At 38.3% G+C, this 22350-nt stretch overlaps 1 pseudogene; it reads right to left on the bottom strand.

The window, feature by feature from the left end:
- Positions 1–17079: 17079 nt before the first annotated feature.
- On the bottom strand, positions 17080–20398 carry LOC124225505 (olfactory receptor 51G1-like; annotated as a pseudogene).
- Between the last annotated feature and the right edge of the window lie 1952 nt (positions 20399–22350).

The raw sequence follows: 22350 nt of genomic DNA, 5'->3' as shown, positions 1-22350 counted from the left end.
TTTAACAATCTGGATTAGAATGCCAGCTTCCATTTACTGGCTGCTTATCTTTTTGGCAGATCATTTCATTTTTCTGTGTTTTGGTCTGCTCCATTATTAGATTGTGTTAATGAGTAAACGCATTTATGGATGTAATTCACTCAGTATTTCCTGGCCCATAATAAATACTATAGAAGTTTTAGTTATCATTTTTATTATTATTATTGGACATTTTATGAAAATGGGATCATTTGACATTCAAGGTGAGAAACATATGGTCTGGCGAAGAAGTTGAGGACTTACTAAAAACTTGCTGAAAAGCACAATACTTGACACTGTGCAGAATGTGAAATATCCCAGTGTAAAGACTTGCATTCTATTCTCACAAGGATCCTGTGGGCTAGCAGGACATGATGGAGGTTTTACTTCTATTTGTCCAAAGAAGATTTTTGAGATTCCTAGAGGCTGAGTGACTTTAGGTGTTCAGCTTAGAAACTAGAGGAAGCAAATGTGTAGAGTTGGTGGTGGCTTTCCTCTATAGACCACAGTGTTCTTGGAAGTAGGACACTGAATTTGGACATTGTCTTGAGGATTCAGATGAACTCGTGAGGATGCTTGAACCCTTTGCTTAGAACTTTTTCCTTTCCTCATGGCCCTCACAAATCAGGTACAGACCTAGAAGAAGTCTAAACTATGGGTCAGCCATGTGGCCCAGATGTTTTTTGGACTCTTTCTGAGATTGAACAAGCATTCATTGACATTTATTGAGTGACTTTGAAGCAGAATCTGTGATAAAGCATTTGATTTATCAGAATATATATGGCCATATGACCAAGATCTAAGATTAGACATATAGGGAGGATGAAGTCTTTAAAAGTAGGTATTCATTCAAACATTCACAAATATAATCTGAGTACCTACTTGTTATCTAGTACTGCATGAGGCGAACATGATAGAAGATGATATGTATGTGCATGTGTGTGGGATCTTAGGCACAAAATGATGGTCTAATAAATATTAATTGAAATTACTACTAATAGTAAAAATGTATTTGCAGTAGTATTTTAGCAGCTACTATGTGCCAAGTACAGCACTATTAGGAGATTTACATTCACTATACCTCGGTAAAAATCTATAAAACAAATTTTTTACATCTTATTTTTACTGATAAAAAATAAAATCTGATAATTTGAGAAATTTTTCAAGACCATGTAACTAGTAAATAATTAAGTTAGCTAGGACTGAGACCACATTGGCTTTACCCTTTAGGTCACTGTGATATTGTGATTTATAATAAGATATATATTTGGTGTTTGTCAACTTTTCTGGCACAAAACACCTAAAAACTTTGGAATTCTCTAAGTAGTGAGAGCATAAAGATGTCTTTTGTTATATGAATGAGGTGACTTTTGGATTCCATCTAAGGGTGGGGGCTGTGCTGGAAGAACCAATCTTATAGTTAAAGGGTTAGAACTTTCAGGCCCATCACCCAGACCCCTGGGAAGGGGAGAGGGGTTGAGGTTGAATCAGTTGCCAATAGCCAGTGATTTAATCAATTGTACCTATGAAATTAAACCTCCATAGAAACCCAAAGGCGACGGGGTTTGGAGAGCTTCCAGGTTATTGAACACATAGAGGTGATGGGAGAGTGACAACCTTGCCTGGGGAGAGCATGGAAGCTCTGCACCCTTTTCCCATACCTTACCCTATGCTTTTCTTTCATCTAGGTCTTCCTGAATTATATTCTTCTATCATAAGCTGGTGGTATGGTAAGTAAAATATTTCTCTGAATTCCGTGAGCTGCTCTGACAAATTGATCCAACCCAAGGAGGAGATCTTGGGAACTTCTAATTTGCAGTCAGTTCGTCAGCAGTACAGATAACAACTTGGACTTGTGATTGGCATTCTGACATGGATGAGGTCATTGGAATCTCCAAACTGTAGCCAATTGGCCAGAAATACCCATGGCAACCAGGACTTGCCATTGGCATCTGAAGTGAAGGGATTGAGCCCTTAACCTGTAGGATCTGACCCTCTCTCTCAGTGGATAGTGTCAGAATTGGGCTGGATTCTAGAACACTCAGCTGATGTCTGAGAATTGCTCACTGGTGGTATGGGGAAACTGCCACCCCCCAGTGGAATTGGGTCCAAGAACCCAAAACTGTTATTAAGTCTGAATCCTTTAGAAAACAAAACTGGAGAAAAAGCCAATGGGCTAACTTTCTATTGGAGGATACAATCTGAAGGCAGGGAAAATGAAGGGAGAAAAAGATGAAACATGGAAAAAGAGAAGGCAAACACAAAGAGGTATATTTCCAACCTAGCAATAGCTTTGCATAAAAATAAAGCTAGTTGCTTGGTCACGAGAGATGTCTTAGGATAAGCCACCATGCGTTTGCACAGCCCCTAGTAGGATTTACCTGATGTTTCCTTCTGATCTTCTTTCTCTCATTGGTTAAATTTATTGCAAGTGGATGTTAATTCCCGTGCACTTCTTTGTTAGGTTACCAGGTACCTCTAGGCGAACCCTAGAGAAGTCAGATTCCACTTGCTGTGCTGTCTGAGCCCAGAATTGAGAGGGGAATATGAACTAGTTAGTTTGAATTTGAGCACTAATGCTATGGTGGCTTCAGGAGACACAATTGACCCTGTGGAGAGACTGGCCCTTATCCTGGGAGTGGCTAAGACATCTGTCAATGTCAGAAAATGAAGAAATGGAAGCAATTGATGAAGCTCTCCACTGAGCAAATGATGGAGAGTCAAGAATGCAGGTATGTGGATCCCATCAAATCTGAGGAGGTGCATCGAAATTGGGTCCACTATACACTTCTCTCGCCTACATACCAATGTAATGGTACAGCATTCCCACTTTTCCATCTCTAGTATACTGACTTCAGGGATAAGACTGAAACAATTCCTTGAGATGACAACATGGCTTTTCTGCTGTAGATAATGAGGTTTATGACAGGCAGATCATCACTAGCAGATGTTGCCCTTGGCAAATCAGTGATGATGGACAGGCTCATGAAAAGCACAAGAAGACCTGGAATTTGCAAAATGTGGAGCAGACAGTCATTATGGATGTGAGTGCACATGATAATGATGAACATGACCTGCATAACCCATACAGATTACTGACAATCGTATCAGCACATCCCAGGAAAATCACGTTATGGTGAAGGTAGTGAGAATGAGAGAGATCAGAGAAAAAATATGAACATTTGCTACAGTATTTTATATGTTAGAAATTACCTATAAAATAATGTGGAAAAATTTGCGAAACTGTAAAAAATTTAGAAGTTTGTCAAAAACCTCTTGTCTTTGTGTTATTTCTCTATATTTTGATAAGTGAATTTGCAATGTCTGCTAGTACCTATCTCAAAATGGAGAATTTGCTTGAAAGAATGTACTGCTTGCAAGGGGGCAGGGGGCTTCGTTATCTTGACTCTCATTGTTTACTGCCACCACAGAATTTAGGTCTATGATACAGAGCTGCAACAGAATGCATCCAGTCTACTGTTTTCAAGTTACACTTCCTTCAACTATACAAGTTACCTTCGCATTCAAGCAACTTACTCATGGGACCACTGAAACATTTTCTTCTCAGAGATGGCTTCCCATCTCACCCTATTTTAAAATTGTAAACCTGTCCCATTGTTGCCTATCTTTTCCTTGCTTTATTCTTCTCCATCGCACTGCTAGCACCTGGTATACTCTATATTTTAATTAGTTTTTTTTTCATAGTGTAGTGTAAGTTCTATAAGGTTGAGAGTATCTGGTTTATCCGTTGCAATAGCCTCAGTATCTAGAACATTGCCTTGACTGTATTTATTAAATTTTTTAAAATGAAGGAATAAATGAATATATCAAAAGACATACATGCAGACACTATTTCAACACATATACAGAGGCCCGCCAAGACTGAAACATACACACTCAGGGATAATCTCACATATCACCTTATATACACATTCCTGCTACCATCCTTTCATTCTCCGTCAGAGAGATTTTCAGTCTTCTCCTTCAAAACATGGCCCATGTCATAGCAATATTGTGAAGATTTGAATTAGGTAATCATTGAAAGCTCTTATTACAGTGGTTAGTATATCCTAAGGAGTAGGACAGCCAAAAATGCTTTTAAAGAAGCATATTTGTAGCTAGCACATAGTTTATTTAGATTGAATTTTTGTTTGGCTTCACTTTGAGTGAAGTTCTAGTGGATACTAGTTGCCTTTGCATAACAAGCATACAGCTTTACTTATATTGCACAAAAAGAACACTTTTGTTTGAGTGAATCAGGAGCCAATAATTGGCTGGTTAAATGAATAAATCAGAAAATTATAAAAATTAATACATCAGAATTATTTTAAGTTATTTTGTTAAAGAAATTGTGATTTTTAAGTTGTTTCCAGAAGATATAGGCTCTTTGTCACAGTGTAACCTCGATTTTTTGTTCATTATCATTAAATAATTTGTTCCTTAGAATGCAAAATTATTTAGGCCAACTGTAGAATTGAGCAATGTTTTACTCTCTTTGGTCCCTTCTTACCCATTGCTTTTTCATGTTCAATCCTGTGTTTCTGTTACAGTATATATATATGCATCATTCATAGTTTCCAAAAATATTTCTTCCTTTTTAAGTTTTTTTTTTTTTTGAGGAAAATTACTCCTGAGCTAACTACTGCCAATCCTCCTCTTTTCCTGAGGAAAACTGGTCCTGAGCTAACATCCGTGCTCATCTTTCTTTACTTTATGCATGGGATGCCTACCACAGTATACCTTTTGCCAAGCAGTGCCATGTCTGCACCTGGGATCCGAACCAGTGACCCCAGGCCGCCGAGAAGTGGAAAGTGTGAACTTAACCGCTGTGCCATGGGGCCTATCCCAAAATGTTTCTTCCATTAATTCATAACTACGTAATTTTCTTTTGTATAATTGTAAGCTGCAAGCTGTGTGAAATAAATTAATAAATTTCAGGGAACAGGAAGTTTCCCAATATTAATTTGTCACATTCCATAAAATTATCAGCACCAGTAAGCTCTGGATACACAACTGTTCCCTTTCCTTTTGATAAGATTCTTTGGCTAGAATCCCGTGTTGTCTTTCTTGCATAAGGTTTCCTAGTATTGTGTCATGTATTCTTTCCATTTCTTTAGACTGGAAGGAGAATACTTAGACACTGAGATTTGTTCTACTTAGTCCTCATTCCTTCCCTCACTGCTTTCACAGTTGTCAGATCAGCATCTTGGTCTGAGGTTTTCCCTGACTATTAAAGTTTTCCCTCCTCATTATCCATCATGGCGTTTACCGTAATAAACTCCTAGCATGCTGTATTAGTTTCCTAGGGCTACTGTAACAAATCGGTACAGATAGGAGGCTTGAAACAACAGAAAACTATCCCTCACAGTTCTGGATGCTGGAATTCCAAAATCAAGGCGCTGTCAGGGCCATGATCACTCTGAGGTTCTAGGGAAGAATTTTTTCCACACCTCTCTTTCCTAGTTTCTAGTGGTTTCTGGCAATTCATGGCATTCTTTGGCTTGTAATTTCACCATTCCAATTTTTGCCTGCATCTTCACATGGCTGACTTTTCTCTGTGTGTGGTGATGTCTCTGTGTTTTTCCTTACAAGGGAACCAGCGATTGGATTTAAGGCCCACTGTAATCCAGCATGCCCTCATCTTAACTTGATTTCATCTGAAAATGCCCTATTACTAGATAAGATCATGTTCACAGATTCTAGTTCGGCATGAATTTTTGAAGGATACTGTCCAGTCCAGTATACAGGTTCAACCCATACTGGCAGGTGTCAGCTTGCTGGAAGAGTTAAACTGACACATTTATACAGTTGAAGCCTCAGCAAAGAGAGGTAGAGCCTGGCACTTGGATATGCAATCTATTGACTTATGGAACAGACTAAGGCTCAAGAAAAGGAAAAGAATAGACAATGTCCTCATCATATCAAAGACTCAGATTTCTAAAAACTATTCCTAACTGCCCAGTCACTGAAATCTGTAGTAGGTTATGGTTTCTATAGTGAATATGGATCATATTTTTGGGGTAGCAATTCAGAATCTAATTTCTCCTATCTTGAAGAAATAACTTATTTTGTTGTTTGTACCTTTGTTGACAGACAGACCTCCAGCTTCTTATGGAGAAGAAAAAGAGGCTAGATTCTTGTTCTCACCAAGTTTTGTAGTGAGAGCTCAATAACATACCCCCAAGCAAATTAGTATGTTCACTTGTGACTTTAGATATTGAAGAATGATGTGAAAATAATGAATAGTATTAGTGAATGGCAGTGGCTATGACATTGCTTAAAGTACAAAGGTCTTGGATTTGTTGCAGCAATGGTCCGAATATCCCCATAAGTCCATTTCTGCTTTATGTAGTTTGAATTCCTGATTCTCAGCTCGTGGAAACTATCAGTATTTCTGTTCAAATATTCAGTTCTTTTCCTGGTGGAAATAAAAGCCAACACATGGTTTGCATGTGTAGAGCCTACTGGAGTTCTGTAAAAGAGAATCTACTGCTAAAGTGGGATGTGGTGAGGAATGCCAGTAATTCATGATTAAGACAGAAGATGGAATAAAATGATTACTCATTGGAAAAACATCATGTCATTTATTAATGCTTTCTACAAAGGGTCTCAAATATTAAAAAGGAACTTGTCAGGGGGCCAGCCTGGTGGCGTAGTGGTTAAGTTCACACACTCCATTTCGGCAGCCCAGCGTTCCCGGGTTTGGATCCTGGGCATGGACATACAAATCACTCATCAAGCCATACTGTGGCAGTATCCCACATACAAAATAGAGGAAGATTGGCACAGAAGTTAGTTTAGGGACGATCTTCCTCAAGCAAAAAGTGGAAGATTGTCAACAGATGTTTGTTCAGGGCCAATCTTCCTCATTAAAAAAAAAAAAAGAAGAAGAAAGAAAAAGAAAAGAAAAACTTAAAAGTAAGGAAAAGCAACTTAGAGATATTTAAAAGGGAGAAGTGTTTGACAATGGAAAACACAACAGTCTTAGTGGAAACCAGAAGGAACATTTTACAGTCATATAGCCTTGGAGGATGAGGTACATATTGCCCTAATGGTAATAAAAGCTGAGAGTTAACTTTCATTAAAGAATTTTTAGTGCTTAGCATGGATAATATGCTTCAATCAAACTCAAAAGTAAAAATAATAGCTTAAGTATAACAAGATAACTTCAGGTACCTGGAACCACTGGGAGAGGGAGACAATAAACAATTAACTAAGCACATACCAAGTACATGTTGTGCATTACTGTTCTGAACCTCAAAGCCAGGGATGCCCATGAGGATGAAGTAGAAGCGGACTTGAGTGGAGTTAGTAACCAATAACATGACTGGAAGAGGCAGCCACAAGACCAGAGTTCTTAGCCAAATCTGTGAAAAGTGGAAAACATAAGGATTTGGGTAAATCTTCTATGACCTCTTGAAATCACTAGGCAGTGTATTGTCAAGGAAGACCTGGGGAAAGGGAAATAGTTGGGAAATGAGTTAACAAAATGTTATCATTTTTGCTTGTTTTAGCTCAGAGCTTGTCATCTCTTGTCTATCACTGAGTTGAAAGCATGAAGTGATCATGTGTTTTAACCTGAAGTCTTGTTTACCTGTCTAGAAGCAGCTATGCCTTTGCAGCAGGAAGGTGTGGGAGGTTTTATGGCTGCTGGAGGGAATAGCTGTGGAGAAGACACTACTGTAGGACATCTTTCAATGCCATGAGACTAGGAGAAAAGCAGGAGCTAAGACAAGTAAATTTAAAAAATAATCCCAATATACCTACTGACACTTTTGAGCCAAGCAAACCTCAAAGAGAGAAATGAACTGAGGTGAAGGAGTAGGGAAGATAACGCCTGTCCTCAGAACCTAGGAGCCCTGAGAAGGAAGAACTTTTAGAGGCCGGGTGGTACAGGGACTATTCGTTGGCAAAGGGACGAGAAGAGGACTTTGCATGAGCCAAACAGGTAAAACTCTGGTACCCAGATATCTGTCAAAAGGACCTATATTAAGAGACCAGCCTAGGAAGCCCTTTCTGGGAAAGATTGCAGCCATGAGTAGGGACAACTTTGTGGAACAGCCTCATAGGGTGGGCTTAAGGCAAAATACCCTCGGCACGTAAAGCAATTTGACCCTTAGAATCAGCCAGTAGTTTTCTGTGAAGCTCTTTAAGTTCATACTGATTGATGTTTGGAAAAAATACTTCATCTGTTTTTTTGTTAACATTGCCGTTTATTAAAACTTCTTTGTGCTTTCTCTAACCTTGCCTTTGAAAAGCTTAAAATAGCTTGCTATTTCTGCCTTGCACCAGAAAATGGCAGAGGGTACTCAGGAATCCCCAAGTGACCAAGGGTCATCATAGATGTCATCTTAACCACTATGAAGACTGGTAGATTGAGGAAACAGAAGAGAACTGGAGTAAATCCTGGGCTGTGGAAACCAGAATCCCTTCCTGTCGACCCATCACTATACTGCCTCTGTACTGATGGTCTCAGAGCTTTAGCAGCTTTTCCACCACTGAGGGACCATTTCCTTGGTGCCTTTCCTCCCAAAATAATGTTACCCATAGAGAGTTCCCTTCAGTAATCTGTGTCTTGGCACAACATACTGAGTTTGTAGACCATGATTGAGAATTTTAGATCACATATCCCAAGCTCCTCTAGCTCCACTCATCCTTCCCTCAGCTCTGTAGTGACATAGATCTCTTCGTCCGATTCACAGAAATAACTCTTCCTGTCCAGCCTCACTTCCTATCCCATCTTTCTGGTAGTCCATGACCACGTACTTCACCTGTGTCTGCTTGCCAGGTGCCTTCTGTTTTCTGTGTGACTTCTCACCCTGCTGCCTAGCAGCATTTGTATAGGCTCCTACAAATCCTCAGGGAAGGGAGTAGTGTCTTTGTTTACAGGAGGCCAAGAGACAGAAGCAAGGAAGGTATTAGTGGCAAAGACTGCTCTAGACTGTGTCTAGAGAAGAGACACAGAGAAGAGCACAGAGATTCCAAGCTGATTTTCCAAGGATGACCTGAGCAAAATCAAAACTAAACCAACCAACCAAACAAAAAACTTTGTGTAGTTTCTCCAGAGATGCTTTTGACAGAGAATTTATGGAATTCTTTTTCTTTCTTTCTTTGTGTTATTTTTGATGAGGAAGATTGTCCATGTGCTAACATCTGTGGCCAATCTTCCTCTATTTTGTATATGTCATGCCATCACAGTATGGTTGATGAGAGTTGTGCAGGTCCATGCTTGAGATCCAAACCTGCAAACCCCTGGCTGCTAAAGTGGAGCACACAGACTTAACCACCATGCCACAGGGCTGGCTCCTGGAATTCTTTTGATAGGGAAAAATTACTAAGAGGAAGTTCTCTTTATGAAGTATTTATTGTATAAATCCCTGGGCCAAGAGTTTTTCAGCATTCTTCTGTATTACATACTGCTTTTGTTTTTGTTTTATCACTAGTTATAAACATAAGTTAAGTTAGACTCAGGGAAGCATAATGATAAAAGATGGAATTAAGCATCAAGTAACACTATTTGTTCTATAATAGAACAATATTAGTATTTTTCTTTATAAAACATGCATTTCTTTGCAAAATTTTTCATATCCTTTTCCCCAGTGTGATCAGTAATTCTTTTTTTAAATTTTTTATTGAGTTAATGATAGGTAACAATCTTGTGAAATTTCAGTTGTACATTATTGTCTGTCAGTCGTGTTGTAGGTGCACCCCTTCACCCTTTGTGCCCACCCCCCACACCGCCTTTTCCCTGGTAGCCACTAATCTGTTCTCTTTGTCCACATGTTTAAATTCCTCATATGAGTGGAGTCATACAGAGATTGTCCTTTTCTATCTGGCTTATTTCACTTAACATAATTCCCCCAAGGTCCATCCATGTTGTTGCAAGTGGGATGATTTTGTTCTTTTTTATGGCTGAGTAGTATTCCTTTGTATATATATCCCACATCGGCTTTATCCAGTCATCTGTTGATGGGCACTTAGGTTGCTTCCACATCTTGGCTGTTGTAAATAATGCTGCAATGAACACTGGGGTGCATGGGACTTTTGGAATTGCTGATTTCAAGTTCTTTGGATAGATACCCGGTAGTGGGATAGCTGTATTGTATGCTAGTTCTATTTTTAATTTTTTGAGGAATCTGCACACTGTTTTCCATAGTGGCTGCACCAGTTTGCATTCTCACCAGCAGTGTATGAGGGTTCCTTTTTCTCCACCACCTCTCCAAAATTTGTTACTATTTGTTTTAGTTATTTTTGTCATTCTAATGGGTGTAAGGTGATATCTTAGTGTAGTTTTGATTTGCATTTCCCTGATGCACAGCGATGATGACTATCTTTTCACGTGCCTATTTATGGGGCAATAAAAGACCCCAAATTGCTAAAGCAATCCTGAGAAAAAAGAACACAGCTGGAGGCATCACAATCCTTGACTTCAAAACATACTACAAAGCTACACTAATCAAAAGAGCATGGTACTGGTACAAAAACAGGTGCACAGATCAATGGAACAGAATTGAAAGCCCAGAAATAAAACCACACATATATGGACAGCTAATCTTCAACAATGGAGCTGAGGGCATACAATGGAGAAAAGAAAGTCTTTTCAACAAACGGTGCTGGGAAAACTGGAAAGCCACATGTAAAAGAATGAAAATTGACCATTCCTTTTCACCATTCACAAAAATAAACTCAAAATGGATCAAAGACCTAAAGCTGAGACCTGAAACCATAAGGCTTCTAGAAGAAAATGTAGGCAGTACACTCTTTGACATCAGTATTAAAAGGATTTTTTCAGGCATCATGCCTTCTCAGAAAAGGGAAACAATAGAAAGAATAAACAAATGGGACTTCATGAGACTAAAGAGCTTCTTCAAGGCAAAGGAAAACAAGATTGAAACAAAAAAAAAACAACATACTAACTGGGAAAAAATATTTGCAAGTAATACACCTGAAAAAGGCTTAATATCCATAATATATAAAGAACTCACACAACTCAACACCAAAGAATCAAACAACCCAATCAAAAAATGGGCAGGAGACATGAACAGACATTTCTCCAAAGAAGATATACGGATGGCCAATAGACACATGAAGAGATGTTCACCATTGCTGTGCATCAGTAATTCTTTTTTTAAGGAAGAACAGATATTGAATTTTCATACCTAAGTGGTTATGAATTAGAAGAGTTTGGATTAAAAATCTAATTTGTTTACTCACTAATTGTGTTACTTTGGGCTGGTAACTTCAATTTCTTTGCTTTAATTTTATTTCCAGTATATCAGGGATAATAATCTTGATTGGAAAGTGCTTAGGACACTTCCTGGGACACACCAAGACCTGAATACTTGTTAGCAATTGTCATACTAATTGTTATTGTTGTTTTATTGTTATTACTATTATTATCCAAACTTTCAAAGACTAAACTATTTTATTTTGTTCAACCTACCTTTTTTCCTAATCTTCAGGCACTGTGTAAGGATCTTTAAGTAAAGAAAAATAGATTATTAAGAAGATGTCCTTGTTAGAAATGTAAAAGTGGTTTGGGAACCCTAATGTTTTTTCTCAGTAATTTCAGCAGACCTATATCACGTAACCATTTAATGCCGTGATGTTGCTATATCTTAGAAATGCATGAACAAAAATGACCATCCTTCCCTTCAGTGTAGAAAGAGCAGAAAAATAACTAAGGCATCAGGGAAGCAAACAGAAATGTATCATCTATGTACTTAGGCAGAGGGAACACAGAAAGGGAAGATCTATGTATCTAATGACATTTCAAATTGATAGTATTCTTTTGAAATATACTCTCTCCCAATAGAAAATATTAAAGACTGAAACTTACAGACTTTCACTAAAATGCCATTGACTTGTGTTTTGGTAAAGACTTGTACTCTTGGGTTGGCCCCATGGCCGAGTGGTTAAGTTCACGTGTTCTGCTGCCCAGGGTTTTGCCTGTTTGGATCCTGGGCACGGACATGGCACCTCTCCACTCATCAGGCCATGCTGAGGCGGCGTCCCACATAGCACAACTACAGGCATTCACAACTAGAATATACAACTATGTACTGGGGACTTTGGAGAGAAGAAAAAAGAAAGTTTGGCAACAGATGTTAGTGCAGGTGCCAATCTTAAACAAAAGAAAAAATAGACTTGAACTCTGACATTAGACCTCTGGGTTCTAATTCGAACTATCATTTACTAGCTGTGAGACCTTGAGATACTTATCCAAACACACTGTGCCTGAACATCCCAGCTCTCAAAGTTTTCCCACATTTGTTGAAGACTTTTACTCTCCCACAGCAACATATGAGAGCTCCAGGTGCCACATTTGTAACAATACATGATATTATTGTCTGTTGTTTTAATTGTAGCCATTCTGGGGCGTTTACAGTGGTATTTTATGGTGGGTTTTATTTACACTTCCTTGATGACTAATAATTTGATCCTCTTTCCATATGATTCTTAGACATTAGAATATCTTCTTTTGTGAAAGTTTTTTGATTAAATGTTTCCTGTTTTTAATGCATTGTTTATCAAATTATTATTGAATTGTAAGAGTTCTTTATTTAGTCTGGATACATATGCCTTTTCAAATGTAAATAAAGTATTTTTTTTTCCCAATCTCTGGATTGACTTTTCATTTTCTTAACAGTCTTTTGAAGAGCAGACTTTATTATTTTTGATGAAATTGAACTTATCAATTAATTTTTCTTTGTGTCATTTGCTGTTTTGTCCTAACTAAAAAAAGTTCACAAAGATTTTCCCTTATATTTTCCTCTAGATGCCTTATAGTTTTGGTATCTTTTTATAATGGACGTATAGGTCTTTGTTGTGATTAAGTTGATTTTTATGTAAGACATGAGGTAGGTCAAAGCTCTTTTTATTTCATATGGATAATCAGTTGTACTGGCACTGTTTGTTGAAAAGATTATTCTTTCTCCCAAAAATAGTTGGTGGCTTTGTTAAATATCAATACTTGATTTATATGAAGGTCTTTTTCTGGACTCTCTCATTGGTTCCATTGATGCGTTTGTCTCTCATTATGATGATTCTGGCTTTTTCACTTAGCAGTATTTAAAATTCACCCATGTCTTTATGTATCTTGATAGCTCATTGCTTTTTAATCTCTGAATAGTATTCCATTGTATAGATATACCACAATATGTTTATCCATTTGCCTACCAAAGGACACCTTAGTTGCTTCAAGTTTTCGGTCTTTTCCTTTTATACTCATTATTTGCAAAAAGGTTCTTAGGGACTTGGATGGAATTGGGTTCTTTCATGTGTAACAAAACAGCCTGGGCTCTCTTCTGCTTGAATTAGTGTAATCCAGTTAACATCTCCAAAAAATTGATATTCAATTCTACGTCCTCTCATATATCTTGCTTAAAGTAATTTACAAAGGATCAATAAGACCACCTTCTACATTTATGAAATACAAACATTTCCATAATAAAATGTGACCAGTATAGTTACTCACGTTCTAGGTACTGAATAACTTATGCAGAAACATTTATTGATAAAAAAGTTTCCAAAAAACTGAATCTATTTTGAAAGCTAAACATATAGTGCCATTTCTTAAGTTATAAAGCCCATACAAATGCACACATACACAAAGAAAATAATTAATAGTTTTGTCTAGGGGAAGGAAACAGAAAAGGTTGAGGAACAAAAGATAAAGGCCAACTTCTTGATTTAATCTTCATTTGATTTCCTGTTAAATTTTGGCCGTTTTCTGGAGTTCATGACCTGTCACCCACCATAAAATTCAATTGACAGATAGCTCTCATCAAGAGAGTATTTAAAAGGCAGAGATAACTCTCAGCAGCTGCTGAAAAGGCATTATGCAGAGATGTGACTGACTCCAGCCTGTCAGCTTTCCATCAAAGTGTACCTTGTCTTTATATGCTTAGCCTACATTTTGTAACCGGGACAGTCAGTCAGACAATTAAATGGTCATTGAACAACTTATTTCAAGTTCTCCAAACATAAATTATTATTTTCTTTGACATTCTCATTGGAAATTTCATAACCATAACCCTGAGGAATTCATTAAACAAACAAATACTAATAGACAATTTCAAATTCGTTATTCTATTGCACTATTATTGCTTATTAATTTGCACAACTTAACTTCTAACCTAGTGCTTTCCAATAGACATATAATACAAGTATATATTAGTTACAATTTTCTATTAGCAACATTATAAAAGTAAAAAGATAGGTAAAAATAATTTTCAAAGTATGTGTTGTTTAAGCCAGTACATCCAAATGACATCATTTCATTATTTCAACACGTAAGCTATGTTAAGAAAAATAAGATATTTTCCTTTTTTTTTCATGTTAAATCTTCAAAATCAGGTCACGTCATTACAATACAGGTCAATTCAAACAAGCCACTTTTCAAGGGCTCAATAGCCTAGCAGCCACCATATTAGACACTGTAACTTTAAACAACCTCACAAGGCTGCAAAACATCTATGCTTTTGTCATTTGGAAATTGTTACTCAAATTCACAGAGAGAGAGTCAGAAGACAACCACAGAGATTTACCAGATAATGTTTTAACATGATATTTAAAAAAGAAAATCATGCAACTATCAATTTGTGTTTTTTTAGTGTTGGATTCCAGATTGACTGTGAAAAAAAAATCTGTTAAGAATGATCTGGACATCTCTCTGAGTATTGCTGCTAGGCAATCATGTCCCTAGACGTAATGATTTCCATTATAAAAGATGTGGCAGAGAAAGTAATTTTGCTAAAAATGAGATTTGATCACATATCCGAAGTCTATTTGCGCATATTCATGCTTTAGACTTGTGGCTTACATGGTATGTCCATCTGCTGATGATATTTAAAACCTAGAAGGAAATATTGGACCTGCCCCAAGAAATTACTGCAACTTCCATTGTTAAGATTTTAGATGTATTCTTCAAGATACATCTAAAAATAAAATGTTATATATCTACTGCTTACATGTAAGAAGTGCTAAAATATTACTTGACTAAATGCAGAAAGTAATTAGCCACTCTTCAGTGAAAGACACCCATATTCATTCACAAATCTTTGGGAACCACTCCATAAGAAATCATCATCCTTAATATTTGATAATGAGATTTACCAGGATTTTTCCAGGACAAAATCTTTGGCTTTACAGAAGCTGCCATTGGTGGACATTCAATCTAGTGGTCTTCAAGCTGATTACATGTTCCCCTGGAGAAATGAGAAGATGTTCCTGGAAGTGCCTGACAGAGCCAGAGGACAGGTGAGGTTAAGAAATAAATGAGGGCCGGCCCAGTGGCACAGTGGTTAAGTGAGCACGTCCTGCTTCAGCGGCCTGGGGTTCGCAGGTTCGGATCCTGGGTGCAGACATGGCACTGCTTGGCAAGCCATACTGTGGCAGGCATCCTACATATAAGGTAGAGGAAGATGGGCATGGATGTTAGCTCAGTGCCAGTCTTCCTAAGCAAAAAAGAGGAGAATGGGCAGCAGATGTTAGCTAAGGGCTAATCTTCCTCAAAAAAAAAAAAAAGAAAGAAAGAAATAGATGAAAATATACCTGTCACATGGCATGAAGAGGTTACTGAGGGCTGAAGGGATGGGAAGAAAGAGGAACAGGAATATTCAAGCACAGTGACACCAGACAAATTTGGCCCTAAGATAGGGCCTGAGTTTCTACTAAAGCAGAATTTGGTGCTTTGGCTCAGATTCTTAGGATTTGAAACCTGGACATTATGAGGTTGTCCATATTTTATTTTATGCCCAAGATGAGGCCATTGAGTCAGCTGTTTCTCATCCTCAGAGTCTCCTATTACATAATTTATGGGGGTAGAGATAATGGGATGCTGGGCTGAGGGGACAGTCTGGTTCCTTATATTAGAGGAAGAGGGTTGCTTCATAGGTAAGTTTACTATATAATTTGTTTCCTAAACAAGGACCTTTTTGAGAGGGAGGAGAGTGCTATTAATGATGACGCTGAGGAAAATAAGTATAAACCATGATTATCTGAGGCATACCAGAAAGCATGCTCACTTTACTCAAAAGTGTGTTGCTAGGATGATCTTCTTTTATTGGAGGAGACTTTTAATCTCTGTATAACCCATCAAAACAGAGATTTATTTTATTTCAGTTCAAATACCATTAAGTGTCAAGCCTTTACTATTCTTTACTATTACTTTACTATTTGCCAGGCTTTTTGCTAGGAGTTTTGTGGGGAAAAAGAAAAGAGAAGTTCATGATGTGTTCCCTCACGTTGATCATATGTGTTAGAGATGACATGCACATGTGCACCTACAGAGACCCGCATACATTGATATGACGTGGGATGGGAAGGGCTAGGGATAACTCTTGTGACCCAGATTCAAGCCTGCGGCAATGCTCTGAGTTCCTTGTTCCTCTTCCTCCTCAAAATGCCTGGTGTAATCTATGGACAGCTAATCTTCCACAAAGGAGCTGAGGGCCTACAATGGAGAAAAGAAAGGCTCTTCAACAAATGGTGCTGGGAAAACTGGACAGCCACATGTAAAAGAATGAAACTTGACCATTCTTTTTCACCATTCACCAAAATAAACTCAAAATGGATCAAAGAACTCAAGATTAGGCCTGAAACAATAAGTCTTATGGAAGAGAATATAGGCAGTACACTCTTTGACATCAGTTTCAAAAGAATTTTTTTGGACATCATAACTCCTCAGATGAGGGAAACAATAGAATGAATAAACAAATGGGACTTCATGAGACTAAAGAGCTTCTCCAAGGCAAGGGAAAACAGGATTGAAACAAAAAAACAGCCTACTAATTGGGAAAAAATATTTACAAGCTACTTATCTGACAAAGGTTAATCTCCATAATATACAAAGAACTCACACAGCTCAACAGCAAAAACACAAAGGGTGAAGTGGTGTACCCACAACATGACTAACAATAATGTACAGCTGAAATTTCACAAGGTTGTAAACTATCATAATCTTAATAAAAAAAAATGCCTGGTGTAGAGGTTTGCCCACAGCAGAAACACCATCAGAGTTTATGGACTGACTCAAAACCCCTGCCTCCTTGGAGTGATTCAGGGAAATTGTCTCTCACAGGAAAACAAGGTGGCAATTCCCTGTTGGATTGGCTTGGTCTTAGAGTTGAGCACAGGAGGCACAAAGAGGTAGATGCTACACTTGAGCATGTGAACCAGAGGTGAGGCATGCTTGGCAGCACAATGCATCACACACACACCAATCATAGGCACATAGTACACAAGCACTGCACAGATGCATGACACACATGTATTCAGAACCCTCCCCCATCCCTCCCTAGAAGCAATGTCCAGCGCTGTGTAAAGAATCAGCATATAAGAGACCACAATGAGCAGTGAGTCCAGTCCAACAGTGGCCAGGACACTGGCCAAGCCCGGGATGCTATTGAGCTTAGTATCAGCAAAAGGCAGCTGGATCAGATCTGAGTGGAGGCAGCAGGAGTGGGAGAAACATTAGTGTGGCAGTAGGGCAGTTGCCACAAAATGATTAAAAGGCGAGCCATGAGAGTCAAGCTGTTCAGTGAAATGTCCAGACCCGTGGAGACGATACAGGATGGGGTCAGGATGGCTGTCTAGTGCAGTGGATTGTAGATGGCAACAAAGCAATTATTACTCATGGCCAGCAGGACCCCTGACTCCATGTAAGAAAAGGTGTGAATGAAGAACATTTAGGGCAGGGAGCAATCAAAGCCAATCTGGTGGGCATCAAATCAAAAAATGCCCATGACACTGGGCAGTGTAGACACAGAAACACTTCCTCAGTGACAGCCAACATGGAGAGGAACAGGTACATGGGTTCATGTAAGGAAGGGTTCACAGGCACTGTTGCCATGATTAGGCTGTTACCCAAAATAGCCACAATGTACAGAGTGAATAAGGGGATGGACAGCCAGCCACATTGGGCTTCCAATCCCCGGATGCCAGTCAGGAAGATGGATAAAAGGTCCCAACTTTCATTACTCTTATCCCCCACGTCACCAACAGCAGAGCTCAGTCTTCACCTGCCTTTCGAAAAAACCAAAGTTATCTCTCACCTACAGGGTCTTCTGCTTTAGCAGCCTACCTCAAAGGCTGAAGGAGGGAGATGGAAGGAGGTGCGGAAACTGGAGTCATTTACATCATTCTGAGTAAAAATGTAACAGACATTCTTTTCTCACCTCCTGTTCCCTGACAGCCAAAATCCTAAAATTTACATGTAAAAGAGATATTTGAGACTGACTAATCTTATGAGAGACAGCATAGCTTAAAAATTAAAAGCAGTAACACTGGAATAAATTAGAACTGAGTCAAAATCCATAGACAGCCCATTATTAGTTATGTGATATGGGCAACTTATTTATACTCTGATCCAAAGTTGTTGTTTATCAACTTCTAAAGTGGAAGTAATAATAATACTATTTTCTTAGTTGGATGTAAGAAACAACTGGGAAAATTAACACCATATGTTCAGTGTTTTAGAGCTCTGCAAATGGATTCTGGCAGACAGTTTGAAGAGCAGCTGACAGTTTACTCTCAGTGTGACCTTGAGCAGGTGACTTAAGCTTTCCAAGCCTCAGTGTGTCCCTTTGTAAATTATGGATAAAAGTACATCTGCCTCATATGGTTGTAGAAAAGTAAACAAGATATTACATGGAATATGAAACACTGAATAAATATAAACTGTTTTATCCTTAGGGGAAACTAAGACCCAGAGAGGAAGAGTGGGTAATGTACCAAAAGCCTAAGAATCAATTTCTGCAGAGCCTAGGTTATAGCTTAGATCCACAGACTCTCCTTGTAGTGATGTTTCCATTTCATTATGGAAATAAGACTAAACCCCAGTCTGGTCTAGGATGGAGTCATAAGAATGAATTGGCTTTTAGCTTTGTCAATGAGGGTCTGAGCAAACATGCATACCTGCGAAAATGGTAATCTCCATGTGTCTCCACTCCACTCCAGGGAAACAAATGTTTTGAATGAAAGTGAGACAGCAGTTTTAGAAAGTTGAAAGAGAAAGAAATATGAATAGGGTGTTGAAGGATATTGACATTCCAGGTGAAAATTATGCTAATACACAAGTGACCTCTGAGTTTAGAAACAGAGTTCAGAAAGGTTATTAAGTAAAGATGTAGTGGTTTCAAAATAGAAGATTTCATCTAGAATCCATGGAGATATCAACGACACAGAGATAAGCACTCCATTAGTCGCTAAGAGATCAGAGCGAAATAGTTAACTCTAAATCAGAAGATGAGAATAATATATAATACAATATGATGTAACATCACATAAAGAGATATTATAAATTAAATTTGCCAACTAAATTTAAAAGAAACTGTGAAGAGGGTAGAAGCTATCACAATTGGTGTAAAAGCTGAAATATCTCTAATCATCTGTTCATTTATTCACTCGACTGTCTTGGATATATGTTACCCCAATTCTGTTTCAATTCTTTATCCTCCAGTTACCCCCTGTTGATGTAAAATGATCGATATACCTAAAGATTTCAATGGGAACACTTCACTGGAATGGATGGGCAGTTAGGAAAATACACAGCTAAGGGAATACAAATAGCTATAACAACGGATTTGTACAATGTAATACAGAGGATGGCCCCAGAGCCTGCATCCTCTTACTCTTTCAGCCTCAAGTCATCTTTTCATGCACCAGCCCTGCTGAAATTCCATGCATTCTATCCCTGTGTTTCCATCAAGATTAACAACTCCCCTGGCAGGTGAAAATGTGCCTTTCACCCATTCGAATCCCCTGGTTCTGCCTTGCAGATCAGTGGTTCTCAACCTTGGCTACACGATAGAATCACCTGGGGAACTTAAATGTCTCAGCACCCACGTAACACCTCCTACCAATTAAATTAGAATCTCTGGATGTGGTACAAATTATCAATACGTTTTAAAGCTCCCAGGTGAACCCAATATTGAGAACCACTCCAGACACATTTTGTGACATTCCAGTCACTTTACAGTGACAGAGTTTTAGACAAAAAAGTAATATGCAAGAGCTCCCCAAGCCTCCCTTTGTTTTTTTCAGACAACATTCCTAACCTGATCCTAACCTAGAACTTAAACATCCCCTTCTGTTTCATCATCTGCTACATTCCTCAGCATCCTGGAGTTCCTTTAAATAAACTTGCGTTTGCTCACAATACTCCAAGGTGGTGCGACAGATGTAGCCTAGGTTTGGGGCTAACACTGCATATCACTTCTCTAGAGGTGCAGCAAAAGGAAGAGAAGGGCTGGTAGTAGCATTTTGAGGCCTTGACTTGCCTCACCTGAGACTACCTGCCACTGGTAAAACCTCACCTTTGACAGGAAATAATAATGAAGGAATCTTCTTCAGGTTTCACCTGAACATTGTTCTTCATGGTATCTGTTATTTTCTGGCAAAATACTTTTTAATTTGTAAACATATATTCACTTATGTAGCTATTTGTTTATTGCTTGTATCCCCTACTAGATTGTAAACTCCATCAAAGTAAGCATGGTATTGACTGCTTGGTTTTTTTTTCAGTTTTGATCTCTAGATACCCAATATTACCACAGAGTAAAGCACACAGCAGATGCTTAATAAGTACTTTAACAAGATAAATAAATATTGAATGGATAAATAGTGTCTGAAAGTTTCAATCATAATATCCTGTAATTTTCCCTTCTTCAGATTACCTATGCTAAATTCCTTTAGATATTCAAAGTACCTGATTTTTAATTTCCTTACCACACATTCTCATTTCAGGGTATCATAAGGATAGTAAATCTAATATGAGTCCACAGTGTGATATGCAGCTTACAACAAATTAATTGGTTTTATGCTTTGTTAAAAGTGATATTTTATTCAGAAGATAATACATTCTGAAATGTCCATTTATAATTCTATGCTTTCTTTTTTTTTCTGCTTGCATTGTCTTTCTCCTCCTTGTTAGCTTTTTGAACCCCTACTATTATTCATACGTAAAACTTTCATTTTATCTGCAGATTTTTCTAGCACTATTTAAGCAGAAATAATAACTTTTTGCTCTATGACTTTATGATATTTTATATAGACTTTTCCCATTTTATTAGAATTAGATTTATACCTCTATTCTCTCTGTCATAGTTTGGGCTCTTTTAGGATGAGGCTTGTGTCTAGGTCATCCTTACCTCCCCAGAATTTCATGATTCTAACACACAGACGTGATCAAGAATTCATGAATTAAGGAAAGCATGAACATATTGTTCAGGGCCATAACTGAAGTACTTTCAGTTTTAGGTTACATACTCTGGATCAGAGTTAATCCAACTGGGACTCACCCAAAGGGAAGGGTATCAATTCATATAAAGAGCATTGAAGGAAGCGGTGATGCTTTGTTTCAAGAAGAGGAGACTGTAGAAGAGATTGGTGGGGATGGTTATAAGAGGTGGAGAGTGATAGGTGGAGAGAACATGGAGACAGTTTGGGGCTCAGATAAGGAAGATTTTTCTAAGAGTTAAAGCTGCAAACAAGATAATATCTCTCTGGTCAGTGGAGATGTTCAAGTAAAGACTGAATAACCCTTGTTTGGAATTCTGGAGGGAGAATTCCAGCATCTGTAGAATTGGGATTAAAGGCTCTTTCAACTCTCCTTCTGCCCCCCGCCCTGATGTTCCAGGCTGTCAGGGTGTCTCTTCTTCTGTGACACTGAGAATACCATGGCTGTGGATCTGTGTGGGACAGAACAGAGGCAAGCTCTCAGACCCTATTGTGTGATCATCATGTGTCTTTCACAGCTGAAGCAGTCTCTGGCAGCCCTATCTGAAGGTGTTGGGGAGCACACAAGGGAGGACACATATTACTTTCTTTTGTAGAAAACCAACATGAAATCAGATTTGGAGACTTTTTTGTCTTAAACTTCTCCATCCTAGGCCAAACAGTATTTACAATTTATTTGAGGTTGTAGAACATTTCAATAGTATTTGATAAACTCTGTAAGTGAGAAATGTCAAGAACCCAGGGTGTCACGAAAAAGCTCAAGAGATTAGGAAGAGAATTGCATGGCAGGTAAAACTTGTAAGGAACATTAGAGCTGTAGGATTCACCAGGAAGAGTTTTAGGTGGCAGAATTCCCTTCAGAGGAAATGATGTGGACAAAATCGCAGAAGCACAAAGGTATGAAATGGAGTATTTGTTTGAGAATCTGCAAGAAGTTCAGTATGACAGGTACAAATATTGTAAGGCTTGGAGTGAAGGGAGAGGACTGGAAAGAGAAGCAGCAAATTGTCTTGTATATACTCAACAGTTGCAATCTTTGCAGGGGGAATGGTTTGATGACAGAAAACATACAAATCCAAAATCGCATACTAC

The sequence above is a fragment of the Equus quagga genome, chromosome 14 (genome assembly GCF_021613505.1).
Source record: "Equus quagga isolate Etosha38 chromosome 14, UCLA_HA_Equagga_1.0, whole genome shotgun sequence".
Classification (NCBI taxonomy): domain Eukaryota; kingdom Metazoa; phylum Chordata; class Mammalia; order Perissodactyla; family Equidae; genus Equus; species Equus quagga.
Note: the sequence above shows the minus strand (reverse complement) of the source record. Positions and strands in the feature narration are given on the sequence as shown.